The sequence below is a fragment of the Protopterus annectens genome, chromosome 3.part1, assembly GCF_019279795.1.
Source record: "Protopterus annectens isolate FY-2018-M chromosome 3.part1, PAN1.0, whole genome shotgun sequence".
Classification (NCBI taxonomy): Eukaryota; Metazoa; Chordata; order Ceratodontiformes; family Protopteridae; genus Protopterus; species Protopterus annectens.
This window is the reverse complement of record NC_056732.1, coordinates 231,877,289-231,896,935: the sequence shown is the minus strand read 5'-3', so window position 1 is coordinate 231,896,935 and position 19,647 is coordinate 231,877,289.

The window sequence follows — 19,647 nt, the reverse complement described above, 5'->3', positions numbered from 1 at the left end:
TCAGAGTGAATAATTTGTATAGTCTGTAATATACTTTATTAATAGCTAGTAGTTAAGAGGATACACAAATTTGCTACACTATGCAAACCAGTGTTAGGGACTTTGTGAATTAATTCCACAAGTATTGTGAGTCGACAGTGTTTAACAATGCTGATTACTTACTGGGATAAGACACTTTCTTTTGTAGTAGAATTCAGTTCCTGAGCAGGTATTTTTGCTTCCTGTTTTACAAAGTTAATAAGAATTGTTGTAGGTAAACTGCCTAGGAAACCCCTGTCAGTGTAGCTACAGTAGTTTCTAGACTAGAGGGGCCTCTTATTTAGCAGTATGTTTACCTTGCTGTGCTGCAAGACTTTGGTGAGGGCAGTGTCCTTAGTTTAATTTGTTTAGAAACATTTCAGATAAGCTGAACAGTAAACCATTGTCAGTGAAGTCACAATGGTTACTATAACAATGGTAGGTCCCAGAGAGCAGTGTGTTTAGTTTGTGGTGTCATGGGATATTGGTGACAGCAGTGCCCCTAGTTTATCTGTCATTAGAGTCTATACTTCAGGATGAGGAGGAGAACAGAGGGTGGATGTTTAGCCTGAAATTTTTGGTAAAATTTGTATTTTCTCATTGTTCACTTGAGACCGTCACATACCTTTGCATACACCCTGTGACGATTGGGGAGAGATGGGCGAAGGCTGCCAGCCTAGTCAATCTATTATTTGTATAAATAAGTGTAAAATACAGACTTGTGTTTTTAAATGAAAGAAAACACTGTAAAATGTGAACTTCAAGATGGTTGCAACATTGCCATCTGATGTAAGGAAAACCAAGCCAAGCGTTTCAAATGTCTTTGAAAGTACAATTATCTAAAAAATGGTGCCAGAGCGGCTAGCTGAACACATTCTTCCTATTGTCTTAATTTAAGGAATAATTCTTAGAGTGTACATGTGGAAGGTGCTTTATTGCTTTGGTTTCTGCTAGAGTGTCTATGTCAAATGCCTTTTATTGTTGTATTCTCCTGTGCAGGTGTTAGCTTGCTAAATAATGTAAATGGAGTTTCTATTAGCCTGGGAAGTCAGAGCAGGTGTCAAGATGATGCAATATGAATACTGGAAAAATCTAAGTGTCAAAAATGATGTAATTTTGGGAGGGCCTTAGAGACATGTTTGTGAGTAATGTTTAAATACTATTTCTCATAAGAGACTAAGAGCATTTTGATTTGGATATCCAACTTACCAGCACTCTGCCTAATGCTCACATGTAAGTTTCTAGCACTGTGATTTCTTGTAGGAATAGTTAAAGCTAGTAAAGATTAATTAGGTATTTTTCTTTGAAATCAGACATGTCCTGCTGTATTATTTTAAGTTTCTATGTGATCTCTGAATTCTTTGATATCTCTGTGCTGTAGTAGTTTTGTCTTGTGTTTTAATTATTTATTATTAAATATTGTTAAAACCTTCTACCTGTGGCTGATTTGTGTAGAGATAAGCTCTAGAATACATTGCATATTTATAGAGGTTAGTGTAATAGGCCACTCTAAAGTAAGACTTGACTGTTAGTCATACTACCATTGGATATTAATATTGCACAGTAATAATTGGACACCTTTTTAAGGGCCTTTTAGTAGCTGATATTATTAACTGGGTGGTGGCAGTAATTACTACCGTATAGTCTGGGTAAAGGGCACAGCTGGAGAATCTGTGTCAGCCTTTCCCAGGAGTGTCTGTGAAGTTGTATAAATACTTATCTCAAAGTGCGTGTGTGTTGTGTCAGCTACTTGGCAAGGACACAAAGCACTGGTTGGACAGAGAGGGTACTGGAGGTTGTAGTTTGCCCAGTTAGGCTGAGACCTGGACCCTATAGCTGTGCCAGTGGGGAGTCTTATTGGGGATCTGGTGAGCAAAGGAGCAACCAGCCCCAGACTGACTGTGATATCTGTGTGCACTTAAGGGAAATTGTACTTTACTGTGTGTATTAGTTATCCTTTCCTCTTTTGGGAGATGACCTCCCTGGTGTTAGTGGTGAGGACTGAGGTTCCTTTATTGCTGGGTCAGGGCATGGTTGTCACAAGTGTTTGGCAGTGGTGGGATCTACTTCACATACTAATTGGCTTGTAGTGGTGTGGGTAGAGCAAATTCCTGTAGCTTATGTACAGTGATCTCTAAAAGTGTTTTGTACTCTAAAACAGCTATGCAGTGTATACTCAGAGGTCAGATCACAATTGTTTTATTTCTTTTGTTAGCTTAGTGTTAGTCAGGGTGAGCAGGCAGCATATCAGCAGAGGAGTATGGAAAGCTGACAAGGAGCAAGCTGGTGGAGATGTGCCAGGCTAGGGGACTGGTGCATGGAAACCTGACTAAAGCAGACCTGATTGCAGCTTTGGTTACAGCTGCATCAGAAAACAGCAGCCTGGAGGACAATCAGACTGACAGTGGAGATACAATATCCTCTGAGAATTTTTTCTGCAGTGGACTTAAAAATCCAGCTGGAGCTAAAGAGACTTGAGTTGGAGACCAGGCGTATGGAACTGGAAGCAGCTGAGAGAATGAGGAGCCTAGAAGCTGAAGAACAGGAATGGCAGAGAAAGCATGAGAGGGAAATGCTGACTCTTCGGCAGAGTCATGGAGGTAATAGAGAAGGGAGTAACCGGACCCCAGAAGCACAAAAGGTCAGTAAATTTCTTCCACATTTTAAAGAGGGGGATAATTATGATAGCTTCATTCATATGTTTGAGCGGGTATGTAAACAGTATGAAGTTGACCAAGGGTTCTGGGTACGGTTTCTGACCCCCTTCCTTCACGGTAGAGCTGTAACTTCTTTAGCAAAAAAGTATGACACTGACTGTTTTGATTATACTGCTGTAAAAAGACATTTATTAGAATGTTTTAAGCTAGCATCCGAAATGTATAGGAAAAAGTTTCGTGAGCATAGACGCAAGGCAGATGAAAATGTATGTGAATATGTTGCTGAACTGAGCACTTATTTTCATAGCTGGGTGAGTGGATGTCAGGTCAACACTTTTGAAGGTTTGGCAGACCTTTTGGTAAGGGAACAAGCCCTTAACACTTTGCCTGAGGACATGAGGATCTGGTTAGCTGATAGACAGTGTGCTACTTCAGAGGAGTTGGGAAAGAAGGGAGACCTATACCTAGCAAGCAGGGCAGCCCTGCACAGGAAAGGGACCCCCAGTACTGCTCATGGGTCTAAAGGAGCCCATGATGGGCAGCACAGACTGCCCCAACAGAATCCTCCAGTAGCAGGGGAAGCCACTAGTCCAGGTACACATTCAGGAGCTAGGGTTAAATGTTTTGAATGCAACCAGTGGGGTCATGGGGCATACAGGTGTCCATGGAGGCAAGATGGGGAACCAAAGGTGAGGGAACCAGTAAGTGGTAAAGACAAAATGCCAATAGTGGGTTGTCTTGAGACAACAGGGGTATGGAACTACTATCTTGCAGATGTCCTGAGAGGGAAGGATTTGGATGAGGCAGTACTATGTGTTTATGTAGTTACATGCCGTGAGGCTAGGAGACAAGCATGTGGGTCTGGTAGCCTGGGGGAGACCCAGACAGACTGCATACTTGCAGCCAGGACTGCTGGGTTGGTTACTTCAGGGGGTAAGCTACGCTGTAGCTGTGAGACTGAATATGAACCACAGCTGCTTGTGGGTACTGATATTCCCTTGGACAGGGTAACTGCAAAGGTAGAGGTGAGTAGCAGTACCCAAGCTGACAGTGAGGCACTGCTGTCAGAGGATGCCAGACTTCCTGTGGAAGGGGAGCTGGGAAGGGGTACAAGGAGAGACTTGAGACAGGCTCAGCTCTCAGACCCTACATTGCAAGGTCTGTGGCAGGTAGCTAGGGAGGCACCTGATTCTCATGGGAAGGGGGATCTGTATACTGGAACAAAGGGTTAATGTACAGAGAGTGGACCCCTGAGGGAGGGCTAGAAGGTGAGAGAGTACAGCAGTTGGTAGTGCCTAGAGCATACCATCTGGCACTTCTAGCCATAGTCTATGATATTCCCTTTGCAGGTCATATGGGCATAAAACGTACAAAGAAGCGTATTATGCAAAACTTCTATTGGCCTGGAATTTCCAGAGATGTAACCAGGTACTGCAGGACCTGTGAGCAGTGCCAAAAGGTAGGCAGGGCAGGAGACAAGGTGAGAGCCCCTTTGATGCCTTTGCCCATGATTGAGGAGCCATTTCAGAGGGTAGCTATGGATATTGTGGGTCCTCTGAGTACTCCAATTTCCACAGGGAAAAAGTATATCCTAGTGATTGTAGATTATGCTACACAATACTCTGAGGCAGTGGCTTTGTCCTCCATCGAGGCCGAGAAAGTGGCAAATGCTTTGATAGAGATTTTCAGCAGGGTAGGTTTCCCAAAGGAAATACTGTCTGACAGAGGTGTTAATTTTATGTCAGACCTGCTGGCTTGTCTGTGGAAGTCCTGTGGGGTGAAGCACATGAAGACCACCCCCTACCATCCCCAGACTAATCGTCTTGTTGAGAGGTTAAACTCTACAATCAAGTCCATGCTATGGGTATTTGCAGTTCAGTTTAAGAGGGAGTGAGACAAATATTTGCCCCATCAGTTGTTTGCTTACAGAGAGGTTCCCCAGGCATCCACAGTTTTTCACCCTTTGAGTTGCTGTATGAGCATAGGGTGAGGGGCCCTCTAGATTTAGTTTGAGATGAGTGGGAAGGTGAGTGTGAGTCTCACAAGAAGTCTGTTGTGGCATACGTCCTAACCCTCAGGACAAGGCTCAGGAAACTCATGGGCTTGGCCCAGGAGAACCTGGCAGAAGCCCAACAACAGAAATAGGAGTGGTATGACAGGAACGCTCGAGCTAGAGAGTATGCTATAGGGCAGCAGGTGATGGTTCTCATTCCATTCAGACACAACAAGTTGCAAGCAGCTTGGGAGGGATCCTACAAGGTGGTAAGAAAGGTAAGTGATGTTAACTACATGGTGGAACTGCTGGGCAGATGGCAGGGGCACAAATTGTGCCATGTTAACATGATGAAACCTTACCATGATAGGGAGGCCCTTGTGCTGAGCATTTGCAGTTGATTTCAGGAGGAGTCTGAGGGAGATCTGGGGAATGATCTCCTCAGTGAGGCTCAGGCTGACACCTTGGTGGAAGGAGTAGCAATGTCCCAGCAGCTATCTCCTACTCAGGTTAGGGAAATCTGAGCAGTGTTGCAGGAGTTTGGGGGCATGTTCACCGGGAAACTAGGGAGCACCCACCTGGTGTAGCACCAGGTGGATACAGGACCCCAAAGGCCATCAGGCAAGCTCCTTATGGGGTGCCTGAGAGAGTCAAACAGACTCTGAGGGAAGAGGTACAGGAGATGTTAGAACTAGGGGTGATTCAAGAGTCCAACAGTTCCTGGGCCTCACCAGTGGTGTTGGTGCCAAAGATGGATGGCAGCAACATGTTCTGTGTGGATTACAGGAAATTAAATAGTCACACAGAGTCGGATGCTTATCCCATGCCTAGGACAGATGAGGCCCTAGAGCAGCTGGGTGGGGCTAAGTATCTTACAACCAAGGGTTACTGGCAGGTGCCCTTGACTCCCAGTGCTAGTGAGAAATCAGCCTTTGTGACTCGTTGTGGCTTGTATGAGTTCACAAAGATGCTCTTTGGGATGAAGAATGACCCAGTGACTTTCCAGGTGCTGGTAGATCATATCTTAGCAGGAGCAGGAGGGTTTGCCCTTGCTTACATGGATGATATTGCTATCTACAGCCACTCCTGGCAAGTGCACCTTCAGCATGTCAGTGAGGTGCTGGGCAGACTACAGAGGGCAGGGTTGACCATTAAGCCAAGCAAATGTCAGGTGGATATGGCAGAGGTCTCCTACCTAGGACATAGATGGGGAGTGGTAAGATAAAGCCAGAACCTGCCAAAGTGGAAGCTATTCAGGCATGGCCTGCTCCTGTTACCAAAAAGCAGGTGAAGGCATTCTTAGGGACAGCAGGGAACTACAGAAAGTTTGTTCCCAATTATAGTACCATAGCTGCTCCCCTCACAGACCTGACAAGGAAGAGCAGGCCAGATAAGGTAGTGTGGACCCCAGCATGTGAGCAGGCATTTCAGAAGCTTAAGGAAGCTTTGGGAGGACCCCCTGTGTTAGCCAGTCCAGACTACAGCAAATACTTTGTTGTACAGGTGGATGCTTCAAACTATGGGGTGGGGGCTGTACTTAGCCAGATTTCTTCAAAGGGAGAAGAGTACCCAGTGATTTATCTCAGTCATAGGCTCCAACCCAGGGAGGAATGCTATGCAGCGGTAGAAAAGGAATGTCTAGCCATAGTGTGGGCACTACAAAAACTTCAGCCGTATCTGTATGGAAGAAAATTCACTGTGATGACAGATCACAACCCTCTAACATGGTTAAACAGAGCCAGTCAGCAAAATGCCAAGTTGCTAAGATGGAGTCTGGGGTTGCAAGCATATGATATGTCAGTGCAGCAACCCAGTGGGAGTAGCAATGACAATGCAGATGGGCTCTCAAGACAGGGAATGGGGTGAGGTACACCCAGATAGACCTGACACTCTCAAGCAATGTTTCTCAAGGGCCACTTGAAAAACTTGCTTGAGTTCCCAGGGGGGGAAGAGATGTGATGATTGGGGAGAGATGGGTGAAGGCTGCCAGCCTAGTCAAATAGAATTTAATATATAATTCTATCATTTGTATAAATAAATGTAAAATACAGGCTTGTGTTTTTAAATGAAAGAAAACAATGTAAAATGTTTACTTCAAGATGGTTGCAACATTACCACCATACTGTAAGGAAAACCAAGCCAAGCATTTCAAATGTCTTTGAAAGTACAATTATCTAAAAAATGGTGCCAGAGCGGCTAGCTGAACACATTCTTCATATTGTCTTAACTTAAGGAATAATTGTTACAGTGTACATGTGGAAAGTGCTTTATTGGTTTGGTTTCTGCTAGAGTGTATATGTGAAATGCCTTTTATTTTGTATTTGCCTGTGCAGGTGTTAGCTTGCTAAATAATGTAAATGGAGTTTCTATTAGCCTGGGAACTCAGAGCAGGTGTCAAGATGACACAATATGAATACTGGGAAAACCTAAGTGTCAAAAATGATATAATTTTGAGAGGGCCTTAGAGACATGTTTGTGAGTACTGTTTAAATACTATTTCTCACAGGAGACTAAGAGAATTTTGATCTGGATATCCAACTTACCAGCACTCTGCCTTATGCTCACATGTACGTTTCTAGCACTGTGATTTCTTGTAGGAATAGTTTAAGCTATTAAAGATTAATTAGGTATTTTTGTTTGAAATCAGACCTGTCCTACTGTATTATTTTAAGTTTCTGTGTGATCTCTGAACTCTTAGATATCTCTGTGGTGTAGTAGTTTTGTCTTGTGTTTTAATTATTTATTATTAAATATTTTTAAAACCTTCTACCTGTGGCTGATTTGTGTAGAGATAAGCTCTAGAATACATTGCATATTTATAGAGGTTATTGCAATAGGCCACTCTAAAGTAAGCCTTGACTGTTAGTCATACTACCATTGGATATTAATATTGCACAGTAATAATTGGACACCCTTTTAAGAGCCTTTTAGTAGCTGATGTTATTAACTGGGTGGTGGCAGTAATTACTACTGTATAGTCTGGGTAAAGGGGCACAGCTGGAGAATCTGTGTCAGCCTTTCCCAGGAGTGTCTGTGAAGTTGTATAAATACTTATCTCAAAGTGTGTATGTGTTGTGTCAGCTACTTGACATTGACACGAAGCACTGGTTGGACAGAGAGGGTACTGGAGGTTTTAGCTTGCCCAGTTAGGCTGAGACCTGGACCCTATAGCTGTGCCAGTGGGGAGTCTTATTGGGGATCTGGTGAGCAAGGGAGCAACCAGCCCCAGACTGACTGTGATCTCTGTGTGCACTTAAGGGAAATTGTATTTTACTGTGTGTATTAGTTATCCTTTCCTCTTCTAGGAGACAACCTCCCTGGTGTTAGTGGTGAGGATTGAGGCTCCTTGATTGCTGGGCCAGGGCACGGTCATCACACACCCCATAGCCAAAATGCAGGTAGCAAAAAAGTTTACAATTTCATGACTGTCAGGTCTTCAAACATTCCATAAACAGAGTTTGTTTCACATCTTATTGCTAGATCAGAAACCATTAATTCTCGAAAATTAACTGAAACCAACGTATCAAAAAGTACTAGTAACAAAATCCAGAATTGCATTGAAGCTGTGGATTGCTGTTTTTTTACCCTTCCTGGAAACCATTAATTCTGCATACTGGTACAGGACCAGCTTCCTTGTATATATTTAAAACTGGTTGAAATGGGCTTTAACAAGAAAGAAACTTGACTGGTCATTTGTTACTCAGAAAGGAAATAATAACTGATAGCGTGAGATTAATGAAAGGCAAGTACATCTAATTACAGCTCTAAATCCTATGTACTGACAGCAATTCCACTTTAGAATTTAATGTTTTCTCATTTGCTAAGCAGCAAAGGTGATAAACACATCAAAATATCATTTTATGACAGGTAATATTAGTGATGAAGCTATCAGATATTTTAGATTATTTATCACTTACAGCTGAATCCCCACCTGACTGTGCAAACAGCTATGAGAACCCCTGTCCCATATTCATACCTCCAGACCATAGAATATAATATAAACATTCTATTGCTCTTATACAATGAAAGCAAATTCAGAGACTATAGGTATGACTATTTCCTGGAAATTATAGACATGGACAGCAAGCCACAGGCCATTGAATACTAAAACACATGTTATAATCAGATATAGTTTGCCCAATAATGAATTTTAGATGATAATATCATAGTTCTACTCTGTTGTTTAAATATGACTGCTGTCAGGAAATAAATCCATTGACTATACCAACCTTCACACACCACACTGCAGCAGTGTCTGTACCACTGTGATATTAATAAATTTAAAATACCATGTTTTGGCACAGGTCAAGACAAGGGTTAAACATTTCTTCTATATTTTGCTCAGAGTTTTCCAACATAGTATTGTGCCTTAGTACCCACATACGTCTATCTCTCCCTCTCTTGTTTAATGAAACAAAATGGCTGATGGGTAGTGGAACACAAAATATCATTCTGCAGTGGAACCTCTCATGCTGTTACACCACCAGCTGCCATTACATCTTGGCTACACAGTGTAAAGCAGGACAGCTGGTAAAGTTATATCACAGCACAGTATAATAACAAATATAGAGACCTAAAGTTTGCTGACCCAGAAAATCAGCGTAAACAGCTGTTGTTACAATGACTGCACCAGGTACATACCATAGTAACATGATATGAAATTCAAGGACAAATGGCTCACAGACACTTTCAATGTTCCAGCAAAAGAACTGCATATTACAAATATAAAAAATATGCTATGCAAATTAAAAAAAATGTGATAGTCAATTTTTAAGTGTAATAATATTCTCTACATTACACCAGTATTTTACTGTGCCAGACCTTTCAGAGTCCACAAGGCTTAATGCCACACAGATGCAAAAGCGAACACTGTGAAGGGCATAACAATTCTTAATTTAAAAATCTGGAAATATGAAAACATCAAAATCTTACCAAATATTCCTCTGCCCAGAGAGTTTTATTTACTTCTTCATAGTTACTAAAAATAACACTAATTCAGTACATATTGGTATGATTTCATGTATAATAGCCATTAAACTGCTTATCTTTAGTGAGTAATCCATCTACATAACTTCATTTCTTGCACTGTGTAACTAGCTATGTCAGCTTTGTTTTTGTTTTGTTTTGTCTTTTCGGCTTTTCAGTTAGGGGTCACCACAGCTGAACTCCATCAGCTTTGTAAAGGGCAAAAATCATTCAACCCCTATTCATTAAACATGATTAGCCTTTCAACCCTCTAAATCCCTGATTGAATGAAGGCTTGCAGTTCACACTTTCACAATGTATATACTGCACCTCCAGCCTTTAAACAGTATACTTAGAGAGCAGTTAAAATTCAAGTCAGCAGGTCATAACCCAGACACATTTAAAGGAACAAAACACTGTTTACCCTTCAAAATGCAGAAGCAGTTAAGAACTCATTCATAACCATTCTAGAATAGTATAGGTTCATAGGTAGGTACTAGGCTATCTGCCAGAAGGCATCTATAAGCCTAGCCCAAATGTGTTGGCTTTCGACGACCCCTTAGATTAGTTCCCTGTGCTTCTGTCCAGCAGAGCCACAGAACTGATCTCTGAGGTAAACTTTCTATTTCCCATCCACGCGTCAAGGTTTCTTTTGAAGAGTGTTAGTGAGGAGCTCTGCCTAATGTAGATTGGGATCTTGTTCCAAAGCATGGGAAGTCTCTGGGACAGGAATCTATCCCTCCAGCACATCCTATTTATTGTCGTGGTGAGGTTTAGATCCCTAGAGCATGTGGCTCAAGGGGATAAAGTTTTCTTTAGGTGGAGCATGTCCATCAATTCTGGGTTGGACATGGCCTTGTATGTCAGGCAGAGATCACCTCTGAGTAGGTGGTATGCAACTGAGTACAGCTGTAGTTTCTTGAGTCGAGCTGCATAGGGCATCTGTTTGAGGCCAGTGATCCTCTTGGTGAGGTACTTCTGTGGTCTTTCCAGCTGTTGTAGGTGTCTTGTAAGGTACATCCCAAATGGGGTGTTGTAGTCTATGATGGGTCTGATGAGTGATGAGTAGTGGGGCACAATGACCTCTTTTGATCTGGATGCGAACCCTTTTGTGATTAGGTGGGCCACGTAGAAGGATTTTCTAACCACTTTGGCAATGTGATTATCAAAGGTGAGATTACTATCTACTTGGGTCCCCAGATCCCTTATTATGTCTTCCGTATTTAGGGGACTACCAGCTATGTGGTAGTTTGTGGGTACTTTGTTTTTTTCCAAAGGGGATGACTATGCACTTTTTGGCATTTAGCTTGAGGCCATGATTTTGACACCAGGTATCCATTTCAGTGAGACCCTTTTGGAGGATGTCTGTGTCAGCCAGAAAGTCAGTTATAGCCCCTAGTTTGCAGTCGTCTGCGAACTTGATCAGCCATAGTCCTCCTGTGCTTGCCTCTACGTCTGAGAAGTATATGCTGAACAGGAGGGGTCCTAGGAGTGAGCCCTGGGGAAAGCCACTTGTAACCGGTTTAGAGTCAGACCTAGCTCCCGCAACTCCCACCATGTGGGTTCTGTCTGTGAGCCAGTTGGCAACCCATCTTGTGACTTAGGGGGTTTATGTTCAGGCTGGTGAGCTTGTCTATAAAATCAGAATGGGGAATGGTATCGAAGGCCTTAGCGAGGTCTAGGTAGGCTGTGTATACCACCTTTCCCTCGTCTATAGCCTTGGTAACTGTCTCAAAGAAGTCCACCAGGTTTAGTGAAATCACCAGGTATGGTGAAAGAGTACAGTTAGTTAACACTGACAACATTTTATGTACCTTGTGACGACCCACCACTGGACCACTAATCAACGAGCCTCAATCCTTACCACTGGCAACAGTGAGGGATGTACACTGGGAGGATAGCAAGTACACACATAGTATTTCCAGATGGAGCTCTCTGCATTAAATGCAATTTCCCTTAAGAGCACACAGAGATAACAGTCAAACCGGAGCTGGTGTCTCACTCTTTCTCCAGATCCCCATAAAAACTCCCCACTGTCACAACTATAGAGTTGAGATCTCAGCTGAGTGGCCAAGCCAAGACCTCCAGCACCCTCTCTATCCAACCAGTGCTTTGTGTCCCTGCAGAAGTAGCTGGCACACACACTCTCTGAGGTTTGATTTACACACACACTCACACACACACACACACACACACACACACACACACACACACACACACACACACACACACACACACACACACACACACTCACCTGGGAAAGGCTAGCACAGGTTTACTAGCTATGCCCCCTTTTTCCCAGACTGTAAGGTAGTTATCACTGCCACCAGCCAACTCCTTATCAGCTACTTTAAGGCCCTTAACAAAGGGTGTCCAATCTTACTGTGCAATATTAATATTAATATTAATACAACTGATAGTTTGACCAAAAACAAGGCTATTAGGAGTGGCCCACACAGTGTCACCAAATGAATATGCAAGTACTCTCACAACTTAAATATCTCTAGACAGATCAGCCACGATGAAAGGTGTAAATATATTTAATAATAAATAATAAAAAAAGAAAATACTCACTATATATTCACAGTGACATAAGAGTTCAAAATCACTATTTAAAACAACATTGCAGGACAGTCTCAAATAAATAAAAGCAAATATCTAAACTAAGCTTTGCTATATTCCTGACTATATCTAAGAAAATTATACTATTCCCTAGCAACTTACTTTATTAGAGCAAGACATATGTGGTGAATGGTTCTTCTAGTTGTTGTCTTGTCCAAGACATAATGCATAATGTCCTGTCTCATTAACAGACTCCTCAAATTAATATCTCAAATATTACTGCTGGGATAGCTTCCAGTATGACATAATTTCTTGTCATCTGATTCTATCCCAGGTGAAACCCCTATTGTTGGAAGCTTAGCAGTGTTTAGAATCTACCTGTGAAAATATATAGACCTCAGATATTTGGCAGATGCTGAAAGTCATAAAACAATTGCATTCCTTCATACTTTCAGAGGTAGTAATTAGTTCACTCAGAAGTCAATACAGAAGACTTCTCAGCACAGAATCTGTGTCTCCGGCCTATCCTATAAAGTAATTTACTTTCAGCTGTTTTTCTAAAATTTTCTAGACTGAGATTAACCTCCTGTATCTCAGTTTCCACTGTTAAAATATATACTTTTAAACAGTTACAATAGTGTGTGTACATTTCTGTTGTTTCCCAGTAAAGTACAATGTGGTTACATGTCAAATAGCACTTTGCAAAAACCTTTTCAACACACACTTCTGTACCAGCAGTTTGATATACACATGCCATACAGTTCTAATGCAGTTGTAACACAAGCATCTTAAATACATCATGTTGATATTCACAAATGACATATAATTATTTACAATATTGCAGATAGCTGTGCTGGTAGTATCTCCTTTGGTGACATATGTATTACACAATGGTAGAAAGTACTGTAAGTAAATGCTCTGGTAGCTTGAGAAACTGTCTTGAGAAGTTGTCAGTTCCCCGGAATATTATCTCATATTTTAATTTGTTTTACTTTTATCTCACAAAACTAAAAAGAGGTTGGTAATGGTGTTAGAAGCATTTTATTATCTTCTCTTAACAACTATAGTCCCATTTCTGGAAACATTCTACCTACAGATAGGCAGTCACCCAGGTAGTATAATTTATAAGATATTTAATATAATTATGAGCAAAATTATATTCATTATGACTATTTAACATTTTTTTCTCTTTGCAACTGTGCCCATGTCATTGCTGAAACACATCCTTGGATCACCCTTAAATCAAAATGAATAAATTAATAAGAATGATATTCCAAAAGTCAGAGTTGAAAGGTCACACTATGGCTGGAGAAAATAATAAAAATGGAGGAATGTCATGTTCCTGAATTCTACTGTTCCAAGCTAAAATGTTGTAACATGGAGGACAGAAGCATAAAATGTTGGCAGGAAATGAGGTACACTATTGTTAAAAATAGACTGCATCTGGAGTAATACACTTAGAGATGGTCAGTGCTGTTGTTAATCCAGCCCTAACATACCCAGAAAAATGAGTGATGTATACTAACAGATGACATAAGAGCTGTGCTAGAAAGGGTTCTGTCACACAGTAATAGTATGGTTTAGATGCAGAAATAGAACAACTCTAATTTGCACTCATACTCCGGTCAGCACATCTAAATCCAAGTCAGAGTAAAGGCCATTTTTTTGTGGTTAGGATTGCCAAGAATTATGATTTTACTCAAAAAGGCTTCTACCTTTTAGCATCTTCAGACTATCTAATGGTAATTACATTGTTCTTTTTTTATTTTATTTTATTAAAATATATCTAAAATGGATCTCTGAAAACCCAGTACAATAATGATAACCGGTCCCTCTGTGCTAAGCTTTTAAGCATGAAAAATGTTATGTTATGTGATTCAAGAATGACAGTGTATTCATCAGAATGTCTCACCCATCTTCAACATAAATACATTCTCACTACCAGACCCCTGCCAAAACCTGACAGTAATTGGCATCTCTGGCTCCCTCAACCCCCTCACACACACACATTAACCTTTGTTTATTCACCAGCATTTCAGTCAGAAGAATGGTCAAACTCTAATGGATTCATGCAGGTAGCAGAACATTTTGACCAGGTCCTCTCCTTAACTGGAGTGATTACAGTCCATCTAGCTTACATCACTTCTTGACAATGATGTGGACCCCTCCAACCATGTCATCCATCATGGTGACAAAGTACCTTGCATTTACTCTCTCCTTCCTGTCATAGCTACAGCAGTTAGTATCCTGACTAATTCTGACAGTGGAATCCTAGACTTACCTGTGCATAACTCAACACTGATCATAGTCTCTGGTCTATCATCTACCTAGCTTGTCAACAACCGTAACCTATCTTTATTATCTGCCTCCATTTGCCTAATTGTGTGACTTTGAGCAAGTCACTTAACCAAAGACCCTCCTGGGTTGAGTCTGCAAAAGATTCATGGAGATCAGTGCTCTACCCCAGAAAACAAAAATAAATAAATAAATAGATTCTCCCTACCAAGTAGGCAGTCAAATGAGGTGGCCTCCAATTATCTACCAAGCCCGGCATCATTTAGAGACTTGTCGTACCACAATCAGACTACCTGTCAGCATAACTCTCTGACAACTCCCACATGTAGTTAGCCATAGCCATGTCACTTTCTTCAGCCTATCTTGAAGCAGCCATCCTCTTCGTCAACTTCACTACTAGATTATTAATGCTCTGGTTCAACGGTTGCCCCCACTGATCATGCTCTCTCCTGTCACAGCCAGCAGGACAGTGACTGGTCCCCTTCAAGCAGCCTTACTAGAACACCTTTGGATAGCATTGTCACTTATGCTAACCCATACACTACATGGACTGTCCGTTAGATAACTAAAGACCTACTCCTTTTACTTTTCTTATTTGGACATTATAGATACGGCCCATTGTGTTTGTATCATTGCATGCAATCAGTTCAATTACCATTTCATTCAGGTCTATTTTACAGGTAAAAAAAAATGCTACAAATTCCTTTAAACAAGTCAGCCATCTTTAGCAAAAGCTGGATAATGTCCTGTCCACTGCTTTATATTTTTGAGCAATACTGAATCAATACGTAAGCAGTAATCATTCCAAATTCTTCACTGCCATGTGTTTATTTGCTACCTGTTGCTGCCAAGTCACTGTAGCTTAGAAATGCCATGAGCATTAAGCAAGCTAAGCAGTTGGCTTAATGATATACATAGTTCTGCTTAGCCTTATAAGGAATGAAAATATATTTTTTACTGTAGACAATGGGCTATACACTGGTGTTAGTATCAAAGTTCTGTCTGTAGATGCTGATGTTATACTGTATAACTATGAAAAAAATAACTGCATTTTGTTTGCCAAAATACTAGTGTTATGGTCAAACAAAATTTTAGATTTTTCTAAGGGTGCAAGATAAATCCAAAATGTCAGTGAGGTAATTGTTCACCAATTCAAGAGCTTTCCAATGATGTATGACAAGAGAGTATAGCATTCTGCTGTTTTGTGATATTACTGATCTATACAAATTATACATATAATTATATTCCACAATATTTCAAAACATCATTAATCTACAGAACCATTTGTGTATCTTATTTTTTTGTATAAGATAGCAGCATTTGTTCAACTGTAAGTCACCCACCTTTTCTGAATTAATGCAGTTATGAAAATACACCCCAGGATTCATTAAACTCTGTGCAGGAATAGTGCTATTCCTGCACAGAGCGGATCATGGCCGTATAGAGCAGCAGTGCGCCTTGCATATTAATGAAGGCATGCTGCTGTATGCTCTACATGGACACAATCCATGTATGAGTGCAGGGGGCATGTCCGTGCAGTGCATGAACACTAAACATGCCCCCTGTGCTCAGAAAGTGCCATACGGCACTTTCTAAGCTGTACTGACATAATATTAGAGGATAGCTCTAATATTATACCAGTATTTCAGTGTCCGCGAACACTGAAATGTAAAATAAATAATTTCAGTGTCCACGGACACTGAAATAAAACCGGCAAACAGGAAAGCAATACTGGGGGTGTGTGACAGCTTCTGTGACACACTCCCTGTATTGGTAAAGCATCATAAAGCACATCGGCATCCTACAGAAGCAGGAAATGTGTGCAAATGCACAATGTACCTGTCAACCGGACAGATTTTCGCAGAATGTCCAGATCTGCATACCTCTCAACCTCTTAATGCCAGAAACCTGGACAAAGCTTGACAAAATGGGGGGGCTGAATAGGGACATATCTTAAATACTGTCCTCATAAACTAACTTGCTAGAGAGTAACAGGGTTAATTTTAACATACTGAAGGATTTGAAGTCTGAAACTCAAATGTTATGTCATTATTTAGTGACTTCAGTCCTGAGATCATCCCAATGACTTGCCAGGAAAAAAGAGGAACAGACCAAAATGATAATGGTGGAGAAAGCAATGTGCAAATCCCCACAGTAAATAAAAATGAAATACATATGTAATGTTTTTTTTTCTGTCCGCAATAAAGTTTAAGCATAGCTGAGCGGGAGTACACGTCACGCAGCTATGCTCAGCCTAGACTACACATCCCAATGAGCGAAATATAAATATATGGCCAAAACAGTGTAAAGTTAAATAGCGTAGTGGTTAGAGCTTTTGCTTAGTAAGTAGGGATTCATGGTTTCAGTGCCCCTTCAGTCCATTTAGGTAGTGAATAAAATATATCTTTGTTAACCAGGGTAATATAGCAAGTCCAAATGTGAGGTTTCAGTGTAGTACAGATATGAAACCCCCATATAAACACAAGTGTTCCATACAGCATAACTATAAAAGAATATATTGTAATGAAAGCACATAGGGGGATGTAATGGAAGGTAAACATACATATCATAATATGTCATTTATGAGGAATCAATCCCACAATGCTGATAGTCTGTAAAAGGAAAGCTGAACAATGCTAATTTGTGCTCCGCTATGCTTAGCCAGAATAAGCATTGCTTATATGTAAATTCTAAGCAAGAACTAGCATAGCTAAGTGGATTTGCACTATGGTAAGCAGTGCTTAGCATCTACCCCTCTAAGCAGTGCTCAAACAAGCTAAGCAGGTTTGCCTGGCACTTCGCATATTCAAAACCATCCAATCACGGCAAAGGATGGGAAATCAGCCATATTTAAAACTCACAGGTGGGAATACAGCTCATAACCAGTTATAGCAACCCACTGTAGGGAGCATGGCTGGTGTTTTAGAGGGTATGCACTTTCAGGCACAGTGCTGGGGCATACAGGAGTCCAAGGTCATGGTAGGCCTCCTTGTTAAAAACTATGATGTCACACTGTTGCAGGACCAGTACCAGTGCTCCCAATACAAAGCAGAGGCCTGGGAAAGTCTCACCCACAATCTCACCAGTGCCACTGGCATCCCTCGGACTGGTGAGCAGGTCCAGCACTAGTATACCGACTTGAAGTGGAGGAAGAGGGAGCTCTGGACCAGTGGCTCCAAGAAGCATGGCAGAGGGGTGATATCCCAGGCATGTGTAAGTATTCATATCAATAACCGTTTACCAAAGTCTAGCCTGTGTATGTGATGGATAAGTATGCATAAATGTTTGTGTATCTTCTTTACAGCTCCAGCTGAGTGGGCTGTGAACCAGGAAGCCCATGCAAGCAGGTTGCAAAGGCTGTGTCGTGAGGCTGGTGAGTAACAATCTAGCTTGTAGTATTCATACCAAATAAATATAAATGAGTAGAATGTCACCTGGCAGTATTAAAAATGGGTATTGTTAGTACTGAATAAACCAGACAATATTACAGTAATAGTCTCATATAGGTTAAATATAAATAAAACTGTAACTGCCTGTCAATAAAATTCAAAACCCTGGACTGGTTGTGTTTACTCTGGTATTGTATGAATTGAAATGTGTACAGGTTATGCACAGCAACTATATCTCTGAAAGCATTAAACAATCATGTCTCATCTGACAAAGTTATTGCCTCTGTAAAACATGAGATTAACTGATATGAAATGTTTCATGCATTATGATCTGATATCTGAATAGTAATGTTGTGTTAACCACTATTTTCCACAATGTGCTATGTATGTATATGAATGTATGTATAAGAATGTTGTAATTACAAGGTCAGATTGTACAACCAAGAGAGAATTAGACAGAAAACATTCAAAAAAAGAAACATCAGTTTCTTAATAGCTTGTTCTGATGAAACACAAACCTGTTGCATTCTTAGCAGAAACAGCCACAGTTTGAATCCCGGGGATGGTAGTAAGCTGTATGCATAATTTCAACTAGGATTTTGTGAATATGTGTAGAAACAGTCAGGTAGTCTTAACAGAAATTCCCTCCACAGGTCTTCCAGGTAAGAAAAGGTATAAAGTAGCTATAAGAAGGCTGTAATTATACACTGTGTACAAACATACCACTGCCCAACCCAAGGCCATAGGTTGTTGTACTAATACCTGTAGAGTAATTATTAGAGCAATGATCATTAAATCTATGATCAGTGCAAGAATCTACATTTGTTAATTGACATCTCTCTCTCTCTCTCTCTCTCTCTCCAACCTTATCGTCACCAATAATCTAAACACATAAATGAATGGGTATGTTTTCCACCAACCCTACCATTGGGACATGTGTTCTATTGTTCTACAAATGTTGAAATTTATTCCAATTAATGTTCCCTGTTCAAATCCTATAATTGGTGGCCTGTTGCTATCAATGTAACCTGCATGCTGGTGTAATGCCCACTGTGGTTCCATATATGCATGCATTCTGTTTGCTATGCAAATGTTCCAAATCTGTTGTTTTGGGTTTATGGGAATACTTATGCATGCTGTTGTAACTAATCCTGGAATGTGTTTACCATTACAAACCAACACATGTTCTAAAACTGCAACACCATAGCATATATGGGAAGGCTGATCCCAGGGGATCCACCTCTTCTGCCTTATCTGGCTGTGGAACCAGGTCCCAACATGTCTGGGACCCACCCCAGGACCCCCTCGTCCGCTGGTCCTGCACCACCTTTGGGTAGAACCACCTCAGGGAATGGGGCTCATTCTCCCTGAGTGCTGGTGTGGACAGGATCCTGTCACCCAAAGCCAGGTCCTGGGGTATGGTGTGTAGCGAGCTCCGCAGAGAATTGGGAGGTCTGCTATGCCAGCTTGAGGGCTGCGTGACACATTTAGAGGGTTAGCCTGCCTCTCTCCGGCTCAGCCCCCAGCACAGCCACCTTTGGGGCCGTGAAGGTGTAGTGGTGACTGCCCATGGGTGGGAACCTCAGTCCCACTGTATCCATTTGGGGGCTCATGGGCTTCCAATTACCAAACACCCCTCACCGTCCAAGGTATTTACCCACATGTGTCATATACCAACTCTGTATGTTGTCTTGTCTATCTTGTCTGTCTTCATACCCAACCTACCTGCCAAATATACCTACTATCCCACCCCAACATCCCACTCTTA